This window comes from Lepidochelys kempii, chromosome 3 (genome assembly GCF_965140265.1).
Source record: "Lepidochelys kempii isolate rLepKem1 chromosome 3, rLepKem1.hap2, whole genome shotgun sequence".
Taxonomy (NCBI): domain Eukaryota; kingdom Metazoa; phylum Chordata; order Testudines; family Cheloniidae; genus Lepidochelys; species Lepidochelys kempii.
The window spans coordinates 114,320,799-114,341,084 of record NC_133258.1 but is presented as its reverse complement, the minus strand read 5'-3'; the positions used below and the strand labels follow the sequence as shown (position 1 = coordinate 114,341,084).

Genomic DNA, 20,286 nt, shown 5'->3' with positions numbered 1-20,286 from the left:
ACTATTTATTATCTGTATTGCAGTAGCACCTTTCAAAAATCACTAAGTGACTTAGGAGCCCCACATGAGAGGTAGGGTTCCTAATTGCCTACGTCTCATTATGCTCCTCAATCGCTTTTGAAAATAGGACTTAAGCTCCTAAATCACTTAAACACTTTTGAGAATTTTAATCCCTGTTATGGACCAAGGCTCTGGACAAACATGCAACAAAGGAATGGCCCTTGCCCCAAGGAGCTTACAATCTAACTAAGGCTACATCTATGCTACAAGCTTGGGGTGTGATTCCCAGCTTGTGCAGACATACTCACTCTAAGCTAGCGCACTAAAAACTGCAGTGTAGCCAAGGTAGCCCAGGCTATCTGCCCTGAGTACAAACCCGCCCACACCCTGAGGGTACATGCTCAGTGTGGCTAGAACATGCTGCTGGCTGTGCTACCCTGTTATTTTTAGTGTGCTAGCTCAGACCAGAGCTAGCACGAGTATATCTGTGGTAGCTGGGAATCACACACTTGGCTTGTAGTGGAGACAGAGCCTATATGTGCTTAAAGTTAAGCATGTGCTCAAGTGTTGAGCCTATTGGCATCAAAATTTTATTAAAAACAAAAAAAGAAGATCTATAGACTTTTGAGGACCAGGATCTCAGCTAGGATAAATCAGCATAGTTCCACTAAAGCCAATGTTCAATCTGGCCCTGAGGGTCTCTCCTTAAAATACTTTTATGTATCTGCTAAGGAACTGACATTTTCTCTGGCCACAGTGAGAGCAGCACCGGGCTGATGGGTCTCAGAAAAGGAAAACATACGCCTGCTATTTTAGCCCCGGAGAGCCAAATTTAATGGCCCCTCTCTGACTAGAGTTGTTTCTATTTCTCTGTAAAAGTCAACCGGTTTTAATGCATGTACAATGATCTAGTTAGTATTACTCAGTGCTTTGCACTGCACCTTTGCTCTGAAATTGAGTTTAGTGTTGCTATTACAATAGTGGAAACGAAATAACAATATCACTTAAGATGTCCTCACAGAAACTTAAATGCCCATGTATATTATATGAAGTAACTCTACTTTCCCTCCTTGCGTTAATCTCCTGGAGAATGGAGTTCAGTTAACATGGATTAGTGATGTGTTCTGTCTTTTTCTAGACCAACTGCTGACGGGAAAAGAAAATTCAGACTCATAACATTTCCTAATAATAAAAAAAAAAAGTAGTTCCAATGTAGTCGTTTGTGGTCTTTTATGACATTACAGGGGTATGAAACTCCGCTAGTTTGCATTAAAGAGAGGTTCTTACTCGAAACGCAGCACTGGGTAATTACATACGTATTGTGTTGCCTTGGCTGCTTGGGGAACGTCGACACTGCAGTCTCAGGTCTGACTGCAGCGCTGGCAGATGTCCTGACGCTAGCTTTACCTGTGCCAGTACAGCTAAAAAGAACAGTGTAGACATAGCAGGACCGGCTTCTGTGCGGGCTAGCAATGCAAGCATGTATCTAGAATCTGTGGGGCGCTGGTACAGCCCTAGCTGCCACATTAACACTGCTATGTTAAGCCATGCTAGAAGGGGTATGTCTACCCAGGCTGCAATCACACCTCAGCCTGCAGTGCAGACATACCCCGGGCTAAAATCTGGGATTAATTTAATATGGTCTTTTCTCTGGGGATCGTATCCTGCAGGGATGCAATTGCAGAGGGTGCACTAATTGGGATAGCAGGTTTCTTCTATTTGTGACTTCTCAAATTTAAGGACTTACCTTGATATGAAACTGCCTTAATAAAATTTACAACATTACATGCATAACACCTCCTCTGAGACTTTGGTTTCTGGCTGTATTGGAGATGGCCTTGCTATAACCCAGCGAAAGTGAGCTCCCAAGTTCCCTATAATTTGTAAAGTAGATCTACAGATATGTACACCCAAACGCATGGACAGTCTTCACTCACTCTATATAAGCACCACATCCTAACAGAAATAACATTCTTAAAATCACCGATTCTAAATTAAAGTCAAACATTTCTTTAATTAGTTAATACAGTGGGCCAGATTCTCTGCTCGTATAAATCACTCAGAGGCCACTAAAGTCAATGGAGTGATGCTGATTTACACCAGTTGAGGATCAGTGTGTGTGCTTCTAATTCCTTGCAGAGTGACACCCAACATAACTTTCATTAATGGATGACAAACATTTGAGTTTTCTGAAGTGTGAATTCCAAACACTTTAATATTAATGGAGGAGCTGTAACTCTTCTGACACTGAGGAATGAAGTCAACACAAGGAAGTGATATCAACTGTATTAAAATCCCTGAGGCATAAAAAAGTATATTTTATCTAAATCACAGTACAGAAAACATCTTTTGCCTCAGTGGATCACAGAGTAAAACTGATATGCCTTGTCAGTTTCACCATTGCCCACAGTTCTGAATAGCAATAGTGAAACAGTAGATTCTCTGCTGTTGTTGCCAGTTGGATGCACAAATACTTTCTGCATGGCTGCATATTCAGAAGCAAAGCTCCCTCCCCTCTCCTGCCTTCTACTTTCTCCCAAAAGAGTACAGCGCGGGATTAATGTTTGAGAGTTTATAGGCTGATCCCAAACCCAGCAGGTAACTCAGGAGCCTGAAACCTCATGTACAGAGGGTCTTGTTAATCTACCACTGGTTGCTACACATGCTGTACCTGCTCAGTGGATAAATAAAAGACTTAAGTCTCCAAGGCGTTTTCATCTTAAATAAGCACTAAATTGACACTAGTATTTTAAAAGTAAAAAATAGAAGCAGATAATGGGCTTTGAAAGAGCAAATTCTCCTGTGAAAACAAGTCACTTTGGTAATTAGCCAATCTTCAGCAGGAAAAATGCACTGAAACAGCAAATAAGAACTTCACACTCCTACAGTGCCTTTCATGCACACCAGATCCCAATGTGTCTCATAGTTTACACATCATATATACTAGACAGGGATCACTTCACCCACCCCTGATATTCAGTCACCTCTAAAATGTAATGTGTCTGCTAAGTAACACTACACAGCAAGGCTACAAAAACAGGTTGGGGTAAGTAGCCATGAATAAGAATGTTATCCAAATGAAATTACAGGTGGAATTTAGGTAGGCAGAATAAAACTACCAAAACTGGAATCTGAGCAAGACTACGCTTATCGTATCTTCTCTTGCCAAAACTGCAGTGGAACTTCAGTAACCACGGGTGGTGTGGACTTCCAGTTTAAACTTTTCATTCAGTATATCTGAATGTTTTCTCCATCCAGGAAATTTCATCTACCAAGAATTCACACAGCTTTTAAACATCTGCTAAGAAATGCAACACGGAAATTGGGGCAAATTTGTAGGAACTCACTTGGACCACTGCATTTCCAATAAGATATTTGCAATTCTCTACAAACCCCTGAAACCTTTCTTGTTACTCTGCACTACAGCAAATAATCCTTTTGAAACATTTTGTGATAGGTGCAACACTTGTGTTGATGGCTACACTATTATGTGCATGTAGTTACAGTACTACATAAACAGTAAGATTCGGAGGAAAAAGCAATATGCTTTAAATATAAGTTATTGTGGGGATTATGTTAATAATTATACTTCTCAGAGACCAACACTGGCAAAAGGAAAGCATGATTTTAGTTGAAAAAGGTCTAATACAACCACTATCTGTCTTACGTATTTATGATGTTGGAGTTTCATACACATACCTAGACAAAAAGGTAGAAGGATATTTATGATTCCTTACAAGAGCAGGGTGTCAATTATTCTGAAGGAAGCTTCATTAAGGCTGTTCTCAGAAATGTTGCTAATATTGAGCTACATGTAATTTTCCTTTTTGGGGAAGGGTGGTGAAAGTTCATTTAGAAAGTTGGGGTAGTAGCACTCTGGTAGTTTCTGCAAATCTCCAGTCTCCTCAATCCCAGTCAACCATATTTTAGGCCTTCGTATTGGACAAAAAATGCTCTGGTTGAGTTTAATGATTAATTCTTAGTGATCACAGAAGATAAAAGGTAGGATTTTCAAAGCCCTCAGCATTAGCCTAACTCTGCTATCACTGAAATCAAGGGGAGTTTTACCATTGAGTCCCAGAGTGTCTTTTGCTGATCATTATGGATGTGACAGCAGCCTTTGATATCATTAACTGCGAGGTATTGCTGAGATGTCTATAATCCCTAGAAGAGTTGGATTAACTCATGCTCCATGGCCTCTGTTCCTTTCTTCATGAGAGGTCTCAGAGAGAAACTTTGGACAATTAATTGTGACACTTCTAGAATTGAATCCCACTGACCGCTAGCAAAAATAACATTTTAAGCTATTTAATTTTTCAGACTAGTTAAGTACGTGTGTTTGTTGGATATGTCCACTACAGATAATTTGTTATTTGTGTAACAGATTTTATTCTTGCAATAATGTCTCATAAAATTTAATCAACACATTAAATTATTGTTTACATACAGATCTCTATAGAGGATACACTAGTTCCTTGCCAAGAACTGGCTGGAGGTTTTTTGTCAGTTTTTAAAAAGGACTTATTCCATAAGAGGAGCTTATTTACCGACTTCCTTCGGTACATATTATTCAATCAACAGAATTGATCTAAATATCTATTGTATATACAGGACTTGGCTGTGAAGCTCAAAGACAGTCAATGACAATATAGAAAAAAAGGATGAGCCATTTCTGATTCTGTTTTCCTCCATATTACTGGTACTTCACTTTTGCCCAGCATTGCTGTCAACATGTGCTATACTATGTGCTAAGTAATACAAATTAAAATCTCAATCTACCTGCATTTTAGGCATTTCTAAAGTGCTTATTGCTACAAGAGGTAGGCACTCTTTGACAAATAAAAGACATAGGTACTCACCTACAGGCAAACTAATCTTCTGAAATCACAGAGAAATGTATTGGAGTTAATGTGACTATGTGGGTGAGTAAATGTTCACCACTTACCCCCTTACCAGCTTGACCCCAGTGCAAAGGGCCAGACAGAAGGCCTGCGCACCATTTAAGTCTCACCTAAAAGCTAATCTGAAGCTTTAGGTGATACATAAGGCCTAGGCACAGCATTGAATTTCACCCCAACGTGAGTAACTGTCGCACAATCAGGCTCTGAGGTTCTGTTAACCAGATTTGTCAAGGTTTCCCAACAGGAACTATTTTGCTTAGCTTCCTTTTTTTATTACACAGCTGCCTATCAGTGCTGGACATAATCTGTCTCTTATTTCCAATATATAAACAAATAATATTAAAAATCCTTAGAGGACACGACAATGCCATACCATATTAGCACAATGGTATGATTTTAAAAACAGATGGTTTGACAACAAGCAATTCATGTTTAGTGTCTTTCAGATACAGTTCAACATCTGTCTGCTTTACAAACCTGCTAAGATCTGTAAATTAGAGGAAAAAACCAGAAGATTATGAATCTCAGACAAAGAGTAGAAACTAAAAGAATACAGGATATGAAAAATCTTTGAAGAACTCAGTCAGGAAATTTCTCCTTGTTGCAGTTTATGGAGTTATGTTGCTCCCACTGTGGAATCTGAGTTATTCACATTATCTAATTGTGTCCTTTTGCTAATTAAACAATGTAAGACAATTCTGAACCCTTTGAAACTTTGAAATTGTACAGAGAGCAGATGATGTTTCTCAAGGGAACACAGTAGACTTATAACTTGGGATAGTTTATCAATAAAATCCTAAAAGGGAGGATTGTATATTCTCTACCCTCTCAACTAAAATCAATACAAGAGAAAAACCCAATTTATGAAGATCACTGCGTGCATGCATTATGTTTAACGTGGTTATATTATTACACATAAAGACACGGGCAGCTCCTAAACCAGTGGTACTCAAACTTTTCCTGTCATGCCCCCCCCACCCTATGGAATCTGTCCATGCCCCCTACCCTCCTCCATTACTGCATAGTTGGCTCATCAGAGGAGCTTGGGCTGCAAGCAGAGCTGGAGGCTAAACTTGGGATGGGGGAGGAGCTGGGCTAGAGGCTAGAGGCAGAGCTGGCCTGGGGGTGGAGAGGAAATGAGGGCAGAGCTGGGCTGCAGGTGGCGCAGAGGGTAGAGCAGAGCTGCGGCTGGGGCCGGAACTGAGCTGGGGTCAGAGTGCGGCTGGGTGGTGCTACCTCCCTGCCTCCCATGGGGGCTAGCCCAAGCCCTGCTGCATGCCCCTGAATGTTCCTCCGTGCCTCCTAGACCACTGGAGACCACTGTCCTAAACTGATGTAAAGGATCTATGGTTATTTACACCTGCTGAGGATCTGGCCAACAATTTTCTTAGCTTGAATTACTCACAATCTTAATGTCTGTGAAGATAAAGAGACCTCATTGACCAGAAGCAATCGTGTAGGTCCTTGATACTGCAAACACTTACACAAATTTTTAACCTTAAGCATGGGAGTAATCTCATTGACATCCATCAGACTTGTACATCAACGCAGGTCAATTTACAGAATTGAGGCCCTAGAAAACTTCAATAATAGCTCACTTTTCCAATAAGAAAGTAAAATAGCATAAAAGTGAAAGCAGAATGCAAGTAATTAAAAGAAGAAAAGCAATATTTAATTAAAAGAAATACAGCTGATATGGCTGGCTTGAAGCAATAGAGGAAATATATACCTGCTAAGGGAATGGTGTAGAGTTATCCCCAAGACAGAATTAGTTCTCTTAAGTGACCTTCAACCTGCCTCTTAAAAAAAAAAAAACAAAAAAACCCCCCTCAGATTGGAAAAACACACGCATAATGCAGGCAAGTTGGATCTTTCTTGGAACAGAACCAAGGGTTTAAAAAAACCCTAATAAATGTAGACTTAGAAATGATATTATTTCTCAAAAAAGCTATTGTACTAACTAAATATTTTAAAAATATAATTTCAGCATATGTTTCAGTGCCTCAAAACAAATACATAGTTTATGAAAGTTGCTCAGCAACAATTTTTGGTCAGTGCTTAAAATAAAAGTTTATTTATAAGGTTTTATGAAGATTTGTCCAAACCTGGTAATATTCAGACAATAAAATGAAGTTCACATTTCTTTTTTGGGGAAAGCTTAATGTAAAAGAGGCTTGTTGCACTCATAAGCCTCAGAACAAGACACTTAAAATGTTAATTCCTCCCCAAAGAACAAAATAATGCTTAGAAAGAAGACCCACAACTTTAATCTCACACTATTGTCTGCAAAGAAGAGCTCTGCTTCACTGGCATGTTGCCTGATTTTAGGTGCTCACTACCGCCTGGTATCAGTTTTTCCATTGATTTTTTTCTCTGACAGCTTCTTAAGCAAGGGGGATGGGCCCCCACGTTTGAGGTGTGCTGGAGTTGCTCTGCCTCGAGGAAGGATTGATAATCGCTGGCAATAAAAGAGACACACATTCTTCATCTGCTTTCGCCATCCATCTGGAGTTTAAGATATTGGTTACATTTCAGAAAGCCCTAAATGGCCTGGGACCAGCCTACTTGAGTGATCACCCGTTTCTCTCAATGTCGTATTGTCACAGTTCCAGTCAGTAGGTTGCTTGAGCTGGATTGCCCTTATAAAAAAGAGGGGATGACTAGCAGGGCTTTAGGACTCTGGAATTTGCTTCCCCTTTGGTCCAAATTAGTCCAGATTTTGGTGACCTTTTGGGAACACCGCAAAAGACATCTTCACCAGGCTTTTGGAGAAGGCTCAGGCTAGAAGATGATGGAAGGGCAGAAAGAAGTTTTTGTAGGTATATGGCTGGCTGAGTTCCTGTTGAATTTTAACACAGTTGAGATTTAAATGTTATTGTCAGTGAGCATATTAGGGAACCTGAAGGCTTGGATGGGCATCTCTTTAGTTATTTCAAGAAAAATAAATAAATAACTAAGCGAAGTGTATGGATAGAACTCAGAGGTGAGTTGGGCGAATCTCCCTCAATAAGTAAAATATATTTATGCATCACATACAAGGCAGCAATTTCTCTAAGTTGAATAACTCTTGCATTTTCATCTTTGAAGATACAAAAGTACATCTGAAGCTGGGGAAAATTCTCCCCCTAATCACAATACAATACCAACCTTTTAGGCTTTACTGGAAAAATAATCACCTACTCCACGATTGTGTGGGTCAAGTGTTCAGATGCAGCTTCCAAATTTGCATGTCTACTTTGGGGACACACAATTCTCAAAGTCACTTGTCCTAATATTATTATTTATCCACAGCAGCCACAATATTCTTGGATGCTTTACAGATAATACAGAAATGTCGCCTGTCCTGAAGAGCTAACAGTTAAGGACAAACATAATGCAACAAGTGAGAGCTACAAACAGTAGGCAGAGAAATACGAGGATGAGAAAACTAGGGTTACACATATGAGGTGACTTGCTCTGAAGTGTTTCACAAAATTTCTCCATCACAACCCACTAAAATCCCCTTTCAGAACAACATACTCCATTACCCAACCTCCACATCCTCCCTCACCATTCAACTACCCTGTCTCCACACAGCAACTCTGGGTAGAGAGCATCTACACCTCCCGTGAATGATCATCCTCTTCCCTCAACTTCACTTCTAAGAGCAGAGCCTCCATGGGCTGTTTCCATTCCTGACAGGTTGATCAGAAAATGCAGATAAATTCTCTCAGGAAGAACTAGTCCATCAGAGGTGGCAGGAAAGAGGGTCCTATCCCACACGGCTTCAGGGAGCATGGGTATCACTGATGCTTGGTGGCCTTGGGGTATTGTCCCTCAATTATCTGAATCATCTGATGACGAGGACCAAACGTCAAGTTACAGGTTCATTGACATCACAGGAATCCAGAGGCTGACAAGAGAGAATTGGATAACAGTTTTCTAGTACATAAAAGGTTGTTACAAGGAGGAAGGAGAAAAAATGTTCTTAACCTCTGAGGATAGGACAAAAAGCAATGGGCTTAAATTGCAGCAAGGGCGATTTAGGTTGGACATTGGGAAAAACTTCCTGTTAGGGTGGTTAAGAACTGGAACAAATTGCCTAGGGAGGTTGTGGAATCTCCATCATTGGGTATTTTTAAGAACAGGCTGGACAAACACTTGTCAGGGATGGTCAGATAATACTTAGTCCTGCCATGAGTGTAGGGGACTGGATTAGATGACCTCTCGAGGTCCCTTCCAGTTCAGTGCAACTCCCCTCTTCCCTGCTGGTATCCAGGTTCCATAGAAGAAGTGTTCTGGGGCGGGACTATACCCTGAGCCCTGCTAGTGTAGCATCTCCAAACTAATTTTCTCTGCATTTATCGAAACCTGTATATTTGACACCCACTATTTTCCCACACCTATCTATAAATCAGGTATCATGGAGGAAAGTCCAAGTCGGCATTCTGCTGCCCTACTATGGCATTTTGGTTAAAAGCCTCTTATTTTCACATGGAATCTCAGCTGATTGCTGCTGACAGATTGACACCTCTGCTGAAAATGTGAAGCCTCTATAAATCTTAGTAGATGAAGGAAAATGGTAGCAGGTACTTGCATAAAGCAGACGCAATGTGTGCTCAGTACTCAGTAAATTTCACTCCTTCCAATTACTGATGCCTTGGGAAAATGGCCAGGTTCACCTGCCCCTAACGGACATCAAATTTCAGCATTGAAAAACCCAAGAATAATGCAAAATTTTACTGAGTAGAAAAATATGTAACTGTTGATAAAGTGACTCCCTCAGGCATAGTTAACTAGATCCACCAGTCTCTGAACTGATGCACAGGTTTCAGAATTCTGAGGGTATACTATAAAAAAATGAACTAGTTCTGTACAATGTCAACTTCTAGGTTACCGAGAGAGGGAATATGGCAGAGGACCAGCTTGCTATTTTTTTTTTAAACACAGTCGTGTTTCATTTTTAATCCTGACAACGGGTTGATTACATGGTCTCATACTTTAACTTCTAAAAGTACTTAAAAAGAGCTAATGGCCATCTATTAATTACCAAAAGGGTTGTAGTCTTTTGGAAAATATCTGAAGTGAGAGGTCTTCATGAGGAGGGGGAGATAGAGTTGTGTTCATCATGTTAATCTCATTTCAGCAGACATTACTAAGCTTTCAGGACAATGGAATAATAAAATTCAGGATGCAGATTTCACAGAACAGCTCAATTTCTCTGTCTTTGTCATTATTTAGTTCTTATGAATGGTGCCTAATTGAAAGCTCCAGAGACTGAAATGTTTTTTTAAGAACAGGTGCACTGCAGACAGCAACAGCACAAACTTCACCACCACTGCAACATCAGTGTGCCTCAGCCTTGACCAGGGGATCAGCTCTAGACATCAGAGACTAGTTAAGTCTCCACATCCATGTGGTTTAGTGATGTGAACACCTATCCATTAGGAACTGCATTGACACCACCAATTTATTTTACATAAGCCATGAACAGCCACCAGATGGTAACAATTTAAGTCACCAGTTGCCTAGACTAACAGTTTAGAGGTGTTTTTCCTCTTCCTTTCCTCTTAAAATAGTAAAGGAACTGAAATAAGACCCTTGTGACTCTATAAGTGAAATTAATGGAAAATACACACTCATACAAACAGCCACTGATTTTAAATGTGGACAGGGAGATTGCTTATTGAAAAACAACAGTTTTGTTTGCCTCATCTTTGTCGCCCATCCAAACTGTGGGTTATTGCATCACTGATCAGAAACACAGGACTGAAGGGAACTGCTTGGTCTTAGAGTCCGGTTCTCTGCTAGTGCAGACAACCCTGACATATACTACCATTCAGTGTATTTATAGAAGGGAATAATTTTCTCCCTCAGCCTTCATTCTGCTAGACTAAACAAGTCAAACTCTTCCAGTCTCTTCTCATTAGACAGGCCTGTCATTCCCCTGATCATCCTAATAGCTCTTCTTTGCACCTGTTCCAGTCCAAATTCACTTTTCTTGAACATCGGTGACCTGAATTGTACACAGTATTCCATATGAAGTCTCTTACCAGTGTCATGTAAAATGGCATTCATACTTCTTTCTCTCAACTGGAGATGTGTCACCTGATACATCCTAGAATTGCATTTGCCCTTTTTGGTGCCAATGTACCATACCACGCTGCTGGCTCATACTCATCCTGTGATCAACAAACAAATACACCCAGGTCTTTCTTCTCTTCTGTCATCTCCAACTGATGAGCCTTCTACTTTATAGTAGAATTTTTTTTGTTATTAGTCCCTAAGTGCATGACTGTTTGCTTTCTACTATTAAATTTCATCCCACTTCTATTATTCCAGTCCCCATGGTCATCCCATTCTTCCTGGGTAATATTCCTATGATCCTCTGTATTGATGATGCCTTCCAACTTGCGTCACCAGCAAATTTCATTACCACACTCCTACTTTTCATGCCAAGGCTATTGATGAAAATATTAAATAAGATCAGTACCCACAGTGATCACCGAGGAACTCCAACAGTAATCTCCTTCCAGCATAAAGTTCTCCTTTCATCATAAGCCGTTGTCAACTCTTTCTTAGCCACTTCCTTACCCACTTTACAATTCTCGTCCTAATCTGCATCTTCTGCAGCTTAATTTCCTATGTGGTACCATGCCAAATGCTTTATTGAAGTCCCGGACAGACTAAATCTACCACATTTCCTTTGTTGGGAAAAAAATCAGTTTTCTTATCAAATAAACAATGGATCCCATATCTAAAGAAGTGGAAATACTGTCTTCTCACCCCCACTAAAAAACTGAAACTTTTCCATAGCTACAACATATTTCAACTTTATTTTATTTTTAGTCCTGGATCAGTAATAAAGGTATAATACTCTTCGCCATCCAGTGTGGTAGCACATTGCATTCTGTGTCTGTGCTACGTATCATGCCCCAAGCTAAGTGCCTTTTCTAAAGACTAATTTCCTCCATTTTTTCCATGACTTGTAAGCTTTACATCAACTCATTTTTAACTGAGACAATCCAGAAAGGAACCAATTTGTCTGGACATATGAACAGTAAACTGTTGACTTCTCAGACTCAGTGAACTGGATTCCCTAATGGGTATTCTCCTAAGTATATCACAGAACTGATAACTCTGTTGAATGTCAAGTTCTGCCATATCCCTTATACCAGTCCAGATCGTACAGCAATTCCCATTGACAAGTAGGTAGAAATACAGAAACAAACTATAGCTCTGCTGAATGTCAACTTTGCATAGTAACTTTTTCAGTGTTTTGTTTCCATGGGATATCATCCCTGATACCATATGCTCTCGGTGTTTTCTTTCTGCTCTCCCTAAAAATAAAATGAGCGTTTTAAAATCTATATTATTTTTTTCAAAGTAGTCAGACACATTATTTATATTGTAATAGCACTGAAAGGCCCTACTCGGGATGGGGTTCTATTATGCTGAGTGCTGCATGAAGGCATGGTCCCTGTCATGAAGCACTTAGAATCTAATTAAAAACAAGGCACAAGTGACTGTGACAAAATAGGGGAGAAAGAGGACTTAATGGTTCCAAATCAGGTACAATATTTTATTATCATTTTAACAAAAAGATCAGATATTAGTTGGCTGACTTCCTGTAGAACCCATGGCAAAAGTGGGACCAGAAGGAGAGGAGGGGGTAGTTCCATGAGTAAAGGACAACTGGTTGTGGGACAACGAAGGAAGCAATGCTAGAGACTGGCAACTGGTGGAAAGGAGAAAGCAACAAGGACAAATATGTTGAGAGTGTGTGTGGGCAAAGTCATGAAGGGTCCTGAAGTTGAGGACAAGAAGTTTGAAATTGCAGTGGAAAATGGGGGGCCAGTGAAGATATTTGTGGGCTTGCATGTGATATAGTCAGCATGACAAGAAAAGAGGAAGATCTTAGCAGCTGGAGACGGATGACTGGGAGTTAAATCAAGGAGACCGGTGAGGGTGTTACAGAAATAAAGACACAAGATGAGGAGGCCCTAGACAAGAGGTTTAGTTGAGTGAATAGAGGAAAGGTCACTGTTTAGAAAAGTTATAATGGATAAAAGCAGAAGGAATTGGACATGGCCTAGATGAAGGGGGCAAGGGGGGTGGGGGTGGGAGAGAGAAGTCAAAACTGGGCCTGGGTGACAAGGAGAATGGTGGTGTTAACAATAGAGAATATGGAAAGTTTTGGAGAAAGTTGTCCTAGGAGGAGGGGGCCAAGGACAGATGTATAGTGTATTAAAAAAATGGATCCCCTTCTTTTGGAGAGTCTTATGCTTACACCACTGTGGGTACTAAGTGGAGAGACCTGTAACGGAGAAGTTGAAGGAATAGAAGAGAAAGAGAGAGCACGAATATAAGATTCAGAATTAAAGCTTTTTTCTTTTTAAACTCTGGATAAACTCTGACTCATGTTTTTGGCTTTGTTCCTGCATTCTAATTAAGAGTGAGATATCAAGATGTTTAATGACTGCAGTCTGTTGAGTAGGCATATCTATGTGCCTGCTACATTGAATGATGAGTCTTGTCTGATTTCTGATACTTGAGCCTGGAGGTGAAAATGAAACTATGAAAATGAGTAGTGTTTAAGGTAGAAAATTATTCATACTACTATTTTAAAGGTTTTCAAACAAAAAGACCTTTGCAATTTCTATTAGTGGATGACCAGCTTGCTTTTACAGCCATTTTTAAAACAGCTGCGATGAATCTACATCCTGACACTGGCAAAGTATTAATAATGTCCCCACTGCACCTTATAAATGTGGTAAGATTGCAGAAAAACTGCAGGCTGTCTTGTAGCTGGTGCCTATTTATCTACTTAGTACAACACAAATCTGCCCCTTCCTTACCCAATTAAGGAACGACAATCTTCCTTTTCAACATATGGCTGAAATCTAGAGTTTCTACATAGCCTTACTGGGAGTTTGAACTGCCAGATAGGAATCAAGTTAATGGCCCAAAGGGCAGACAGCTAACGCATTAACGGAATCACACTCTCTGAATATTTCCTGAATGGAAAAAATGGATTCAAGAAGAAAAGAAAAAACATTTTAGAAATTCTAAGTGTGATTGAATTCCCTCATCACTACAATATTCATATCAAAACTTACTTTAAAAAGAGAGAGAGACTAAAATAAATACTCTTATTTTCTGAACACATGCACACATGCCATGACTACTGTGGGAAAAACAAAATGCCATTAGATATATTTAATTTTTGGAAAACAGTTTTTTTTTACAGTATTCTTAATACTACAACCATAAATAAATAACACCAGGCATTTATATATAGGCTTGGCAGAATTCGATTAAAAGAAGTTTAAGCTTTATAACCATTAAAAGAAATTGTCAACAGCAGATTTCAAAATATACAAAAGTAAATATCCTTAAATCAAACTGTAATAAGTTCTCAAGTGGATTTTTCTTACTTTGTGTATCTGTCAATTCTGATTATTATTGATGGAAATTTTTTGTGTTGGTTTGTGTGTGTACAGTGATATCAATGTTCATCAACATTTACTGATAAAAATCAAACCCTTCCAAGCCTACAGTTGTTTATTTTTAAAGTACTTTATAAACATGAAATAATTAATCCTCAATACACCTGAAGCACACGTAAATAGAATCCCCATTTTACCAAGGGGGAAAATGAGACAGAAGGATTAACTGACTTGTTAAAGGCGACAAGAGGAGTCAGTTTCATGGCCGAGATTAGAATTTAGAAGGCTTCCTGTCCTGGGTTCATACCATTAAAATTTGCTATCTATTATGTCAGAAAAGTCCCCTTCCCCATGCCTTCTATTATATGATGAAAACAAACAGGATTCAACCTATGAAGTCTTCACATCACAGTTCATCAATAAAGAAACCCTCTCAGAATCCTTGCACCATGAAATGAAGTACAGTGCTTGAACCTCTACTATAAATTACTTTTTAAACCATTGTTCATATTATATAAAATAAGGGGACTATATTTTCCTGTAAATAACCAAGGAATGTTGTTTAAACAGTATTGTAAAATCAACATTTGGAAACCCTAATTTTTGTATTTGTCATGGTGTCAAAAATGAACAGATGCTCTGTAAGGGGTGTCAAGTGTTTTAATCCAAACTACAGAAGAATGATAAGACAACACAGTTACATTCAACACTGGTATGTAAGGGTTTAATGTTAAAAGGAGGAAAACTAGTGTTTTCTTGATATTTATGACCACTTCTGCAAGCTCCAAGTCTCCATCTTGTGAGGACAGGCATTCTTATGTTACATTCATATGTAACAGAACAATAATGCAGTAGGAACTTCTCCATCCTCTCTTTGATGATGACATATTTTGCATACTCTCTTCATGTTTTAAGCCTTGACATGGCTTAAAGTACATCCAGCATAAATCATAAAATGTTATTAGCTTGCAATTAATCTGATAATATGGGAATTAAAATAGGGTTAAAATAAAATATCTACAATGCTAAGCTAAACAAACTAGTAAATAAAACCATAAGCTGTTATTTATTCTTATGTCACAGCCTCTGGCTCCACTTAATCAAAACAAGCAAGTTTCTAATAAACTTTCAGTTTTGGCAAACAAATCGTTTACAACTTCACTGCTTAGCCACAGGCATAACAGAAACACAACAAGCCAGAAACCATCTAAAGTTCAACTTGCCTCTCCTTACTCCCCTTTTTGTGACCTTGGTGAATGAAAGCTTCCCATAATGGCACATTCTCAAATAATACATTACTCAAGGGTTTAAGTAATTTTGCAGCATGTTTAAGCAGAGTGATGCCATCAACTTACTATGTATTTTCCCACAGAAGCCAGCCAAGAAAGTCTACGGCATTTCCAAATACATACTCTCTGTATGTATTAGCGAGTATCCATGTTCATAGCTAGACATCATTCCAAACAATCAGGATTCTTGTGTATTACTCACCTTATATATGTATTTTTAACTGGGGGGGGGTGGGGTTTTTGTTTTTTTTTTACACTTTATTCTCACTCTATCTACTTCTCTTTCACTGCACATTATTTAAATGTAAAACAAGCACAATTTTTGCAAAAGTTACTGAACTAAGAGTCCTGGAGACTGAGATTTTATATTTACAGAAAAAGTGAATAAAAATATCACTTCACAAATATAGAGAGGTTCTCTACGCTGTTCTACAAATGCATCTCAATCCTTTATCTGAAGAGAATAGCTGTCCAGTGGTAGGGTAGCTAATCTCCACACCTACTCAGGCCTCTGCTTCTTTGTTAAGACTGCTAATAAGGGTGACAATTTTGGTGGTGTTTTTGGTAACAAAGATGGCTATTGACTGGAAACTAGACTGAGATATAATCATCTGAGTTCACACAGGGTCACTAGGCAGACTATGAATTATAACATTCAGTCAATCACTGGCAGCGATCCAATCAATGATATAATTGTAAATGCTTTTTGCTCCCCTTCCTTGCTTTCTAGATGTATGTAACATAAGGGCATTGCATATGGGTAGAAAACTAGAACAATACGGGTTAGCTAAAAAGAACTGTCAATTTTAGATCAGCTAAAACACAAGATAATAGGATTATTGCCAGATAATAGACCAGTATCCAGAGGCTGCAGAGGGAGGGAGCTCTAAGAACCCCAGCAGGAGGGTAGATGTGTGATAATCAGCCCCACATATAGGTTTCATCCTGGTCTTCAATACTTAGCAAATTGGCTGAAGCCTTACAGCATGAGGTTTAATATTTCTTCCACAATTTGTGGTTATTAATTATAACTCTGGATATTCTTGATATCCATATAAATGTCCAATCTCTTTTAAAATCTTGGCCTGAATGACTTCCTGTGCTAACAAGTTCCATAGTTTAATCACACGTTGTGAGAAGTAGTATTTCCTTTATTTAGGGGGGAAGGCAGTGTTTGGTGGAGGAACATGGGCACCTGCTAACCTCCCTTCACAGACTAAAGAAATATTTTAACAAAACAAAACACTAGTTTCCTCAAAGTAAGAAGTAGGAGGCCTAAGGTGGCTCCCAAATGCAATTTCACATATAATAAAGGCCGTGAAGTCCACAGGACAGAAGCTTATCTCCACACAAATACAGTGATGTTTACAAATCCTTGGTCCGCTTAATATTTTCAAATATTACATAAAGACTAATACATCAGGAGCCCTAAGATTGCTGCTGCACTATGGATTGCAATGTGCCAGCCTGTTCTGAGTTATTAGTTCAACTACTTGGCCAATTGATAACTGTGCAGTAGCAGCAGTGATCATGACATTTTTCAGCTAGCAACAGGAGATGCCTCCAGTGTACGTATGGTCCCAGAGAGGGAGATGACCGTGTCTGGAGGAAAGAAAACAAGAAAGGGACATCGGGCTGCTGGGGTAACCTGATAACTCAGCAACAAATATTAATAAATGAATGATTAAAGACAAAATGGTTGAATCACTCAACAATATGAACACATTGCCAAACTGATTTGTTGAGGGTCACAACAGAGTAGAATCTAGCTACCACAAATTAACTCAAAGCGCAGAATTTATCTAACCAGTGAAGCTATGTACAGGAGTATGTACAATACTGTATTTACATTGGTGTTAATAAATAACTGTTACTAAAGTTGATCATAATAGTAAAGAGGGAACCCAAAAGTTAATAAATTATTCCCAACCATTGTCACAGAAACACTTTTACTTTTTAAAAACATAGTATCTGGTCACCTAACTATTGATTCAATTTTCCCAGGAGAGAGCATTTTCTAAAAAACTCAGTTCATTGAGTTATCATTTTATAAACTCCAAGATATAATGTGGCTGTATATGTTTAAAAGGCACATTGTATAAGTCTAAAGAATACTGTACCTTTAACATTTTTTCTTTTGGATAATAGTGCTTTGCTGCTTTAGTTATTAAATAGCTTTTGGATTCCAATAATATAGCTGAAGTGACTCTGATATTATGTATTTAAAGATCTTTGGTTTTGTGTGTGTATCTTCTGGGATTAGTGGAGAAGGGAGATTAGGAGCCTGCCACAGTTTTGAAAAACAGGACAGAGTCAGGAAGTCAGTTTGGAAAGCAGATGGTTTTATAATTGAATCTGCAGATGGACACAGAGCAAAGGGAAGGTGGCATGCGGAAGCTAGCATGTACTTAGATCCATTCATTGTCATTAAAGCTACTATTTTAAAAAGGACTTTTAGACTAGGGAACTCTCACAAATATGGCACTGGGAATCAAGGGATATGGGCTCTGCTGTGTGACATCTCTGTACCTCACTCTTCCTCTCTATAAAAAAAGAATTGTTAATACTTACCCACCTCATACAGATATTGTGAGGCTTAAAGATGCTACTAAGTAGGATTCCCCAGCGAGGGAGAATCCTGCGCTGGCGTGAAGTGGGTGCAGCTATAGCCAACCACCTTTGGAGATCTTCCTACAGAGAAGGGAGTGCATCAGGGCTAGTGGATGATGGGTGGGGTACATTTTTCAAAAGCTCCCAAGTGCCATGGGACTTAAGACTTTTGGATTCTATTTCCACCTCTACCACTAACTCACTGTACAACCATGACCAAGTCACTCAGGGTATGTCTACACTGCAATTAAACACCTGAGGCTGGCCCATGTCAGCTGACTTGGGCTTGTGGGGCTCAGGCTACAGGGCTATTTAATTGCAGTGTAGACATTCAGGCTCAGGCTGGAGCACAGATTCTGGGACCACACTAAGTCCAAGGGCTCAGGCTCCAGTCCGACCCTGAATGTCTTCACTGCAATTAAACAGCCCCATAGCCTGAGTCCCATGAGCCTGAAGCAGCTGAGATGGGCCAGACATAGCTGTCTACTTGCAGTGTAGACATACCCTGTGGGTATATTTTCAAAAGCACTTAAAGTCCCACTGGCTGGAAACCGAAACCCGGAGTCCTGACTTCTTGTCCCTTGTCCTAACTTCTAACCTACAGTTCCTTCAAAGAGTTCATTTGTATTTATATTTAATTCTTGCTGAATTCAGTTAATATAAAAATTGGAGATACAAATGACAAATTATTGTGAAACCTACAATCAAATTATAGTACAAAAAAGAAAACTGAATACCCCACATTCTTGCACGTTAAGATAAAAACAAGCATTAAGTCTCTCACTAAACTCTCATCATGTACGATACTGGAAGTGTACCCAGCTGACAGCTCTTTATTCTTCCTACCCTCCCTTAAAGTTTGGGAATTTAAGAATTCCACTCACTTGAATGTCAAAAAATAGTGGCATAAGACTGCAATTTCTCAAGAGGAAAGACACAAGAAACTATCAACATTATTTCTGCCTACTGTGATGAGTAGGAAGAATATTTAGCCGTAAGACAATCCTATAAAAACTTTCACAGTAAATCTCTTTTCCATCTGGAAGCAGTAATGTTACTGGTCACAACTTATTCAAGGGATAAAATATGAAGCTGAATTTTCTTCTACAGTATTTAGGTCTGGCTCAAGGCCAAGAGAAGACCCATGTTGGCATCAAATCAGGGGCCATTAAATCCTTCAAAAGATCAAAGATTTTATCCACTTTAAGCCTTGAGTCTGTCAATGAATCCCTGGAAACTGGTGTCCTACAGGTAAGCGTGTGGGTACCTAGTATCAGTCTTGTACATACCTTATAAAATACTTTCTGCTTTGTGCCTCTTTTCTACTTTATATGGGAATAATGTTGAAAGCCCTATAGAATAAACACATTTTAGATAGCCATGGCGGTCATATCTGTAGAGAGAATTTGGAATAAGGATGTAATTAAATGGTCTATTTGACACTAACGGTCTGAGGAAAATAGAATCACCACCATTTTCAAAAATGAGGTTGAAGCATATCAAATGTTCTTCAGGGATCCCTAAAGCTGCATGGTACTTAAATTAAAAGGCACTTAAATTATTTGAAACTGTTATTTCCTTTTAAAATGGCTGGCATACCCACCTGCAGGTCAGTACCCAAGAATTTCCTTCAATTTCACAGTTATTTCATTTATAATACTGGCATCTGAGGGCTGGGAATCAAGCTTCTGTAACTTTCTGAGCATGAGGAGGTATACAATTATGGACAAAGTTATGAGACCAAGTATCTCATACAGCTTAGCAGTAGTAATAGACTAGTTGGGTTTTATAAAGTTGTGTCCATTTTGCATCCCTATCAAAACAAAACAGTTTGTGAGCCTGTGTGTACTCTTAGACTTCATTTCTCAATGTTGTGGCATACAGAAAAGGGAAATAAATACTGTACCACAAATGAGTTACCTATTTACTGCTTTTAATAAGAGTTTCTCCTTTTACTCTTGAATGACTTAAGTTTAACTAATAAAACATAGAATTGTGTCCCCTGTGCTTGCCCTTGTTCAGTCTCACCACTGGAATGCTAACCTGTAATTGCCCCAT

At 39.1% G+C, this 20,286-nt stretch overlaps 1 protein-coding gene across 6 annotated transcripts in view; it reads right to left on the bottom strand.

Moving 5' to 3' along the window:
* MTHFD1L (methylenetetrahydrofolate dehydrogenase (NADP+ dependent) 1 like) overlaps positions 1–20,286 on the bottom strand; it is a 247,910-nt gene that overhangs the window by 8,362 nt on the left and 219,262 nt on the right. The window lies entirely within an intron of this gene.